The sequence below is a fragment of the Priapulus caudatus genome, unplaced genomic scaffold, assembly GCF_000485595.1.
Source record: "Priapulus caudatus unplaced genomic scaffold, Priapulus_caudatus-5.0.1 Scaffold167, whole genome shotgun sequence".
In the NCBI taxonomy this organism is placed as follows: Eukaryota; Metazoa; Priapulida; class Priapulimorpha; order Priapulimorphida; family Priapulidae; genus Priapulus; species Priapulus caudatus.
Window position 1 is genome coordinate 1 of NW_014577228.1, and position 1,341 is coordinate 1,341.

Genomic DNA, 1,341 nt, shown 5'->3' on the forward strand with positions numbered 1-1,341 from the left:
GACTTTTCAAGGACTCCCCTCAAATTCAAGGACTTTTCAAGGACTGTGCGAACCATGTGGTAGTAGGTGGTAGTGCACTCTGTGTTGGTATTGTCCTTGGATAAAGAGAGTATAGTTCTATAACAGTCTTTGTTGGGACAGATGACATTATAATTCAGTTCATGGGTTTGACGAGTAATGGGTCTGGCTGAAGCATTTCTTGCCAGGTGGTGACTGATGTTTGATAGAGCAAGTTTGTGAGTTTCTTTGTATATAGTTATGAGATGTGCCTTTTCCCTTCTGTCTTGAAGTGTATCCCAGTTCAGATCTCGAAGTATATCCAGGGCCGTAGGCTGAGCAAATTTCTAGGGGGGCAGTGGCAGATCCAGGATTTCAAGTAGGGGGTGAGAAACAGGTGGTGGATCTGGGCACTAAAATTTTGAAAATGTAGATAGCAGGAGATGGTATTTGAGGCACTTTTGAGTACATGTACAGCCTTCATTCCGACTACGACAATTCTCTTTTAGTAGAACAATTTATTTTTTTAATTATCTATTTTATTTTTTTACTCTAGGGGGGCAGCTGCCCCCTTGCCCTCTCGCAGCAGGGCTCGAATTAACCGACGGCACCGACGGCAATTGCCGTCGGTGCCCCTATCAATCGCCGTACTGCGCCTGAAAATCCAACCTGACCAACGGCAGTCACCTGCCTTGCCCTTTTCTGTAATTGCCGTCGGTGCCTCTGGCTAGACTGGTTCGCGGCCGCACTGTTTGTCGCAGAGCGTGTACATTGTCTAGCAAAGCGTGAGGCCGGATACCAGTCTACCCTTCGGCAAAAACAATAATGTGGCTTGCTGCCAGTAGACGATCGATAAATCGTGCGCCACTGCGCCTGTGTATGCCCGTGGTAGAACACGAATATTTAAATGCTGCACGTGGACTCGGCCTGCGTGCGATTTGAAGCGCGGGAAATGACGCTCGCGCAAGAATGGCCAGCTGTGATCTGTATGGTGTGTAGTGTTGTCGTGTTGTAGTGTGTAGTGTTGCTAGGCCCAGTAAATTTAGAGAAATTTTAGTAGAATTCATACGATGACACAAAGTTTTTCATAACAATGGTCTGAGTATGGGCTAGTGAAAGTTAGGTCAGGGCTAGTGGTTTTCCTCAGTTACTAGCCCGATGGTCTAGTGAAATAAAAAGTTAATGTTGAACCCTGTTGACTGTTACTGTACTTCCATTAGCAGAGGGGGGTACAGGGGTCGGTGTTATGGTGTAAGCTAACAAAACATTATTTTAATATCTAGATCTATGCAAATAGCATTGAAAATTATGTTAAACTGGGCCTACTATTTTATACATTAAAAG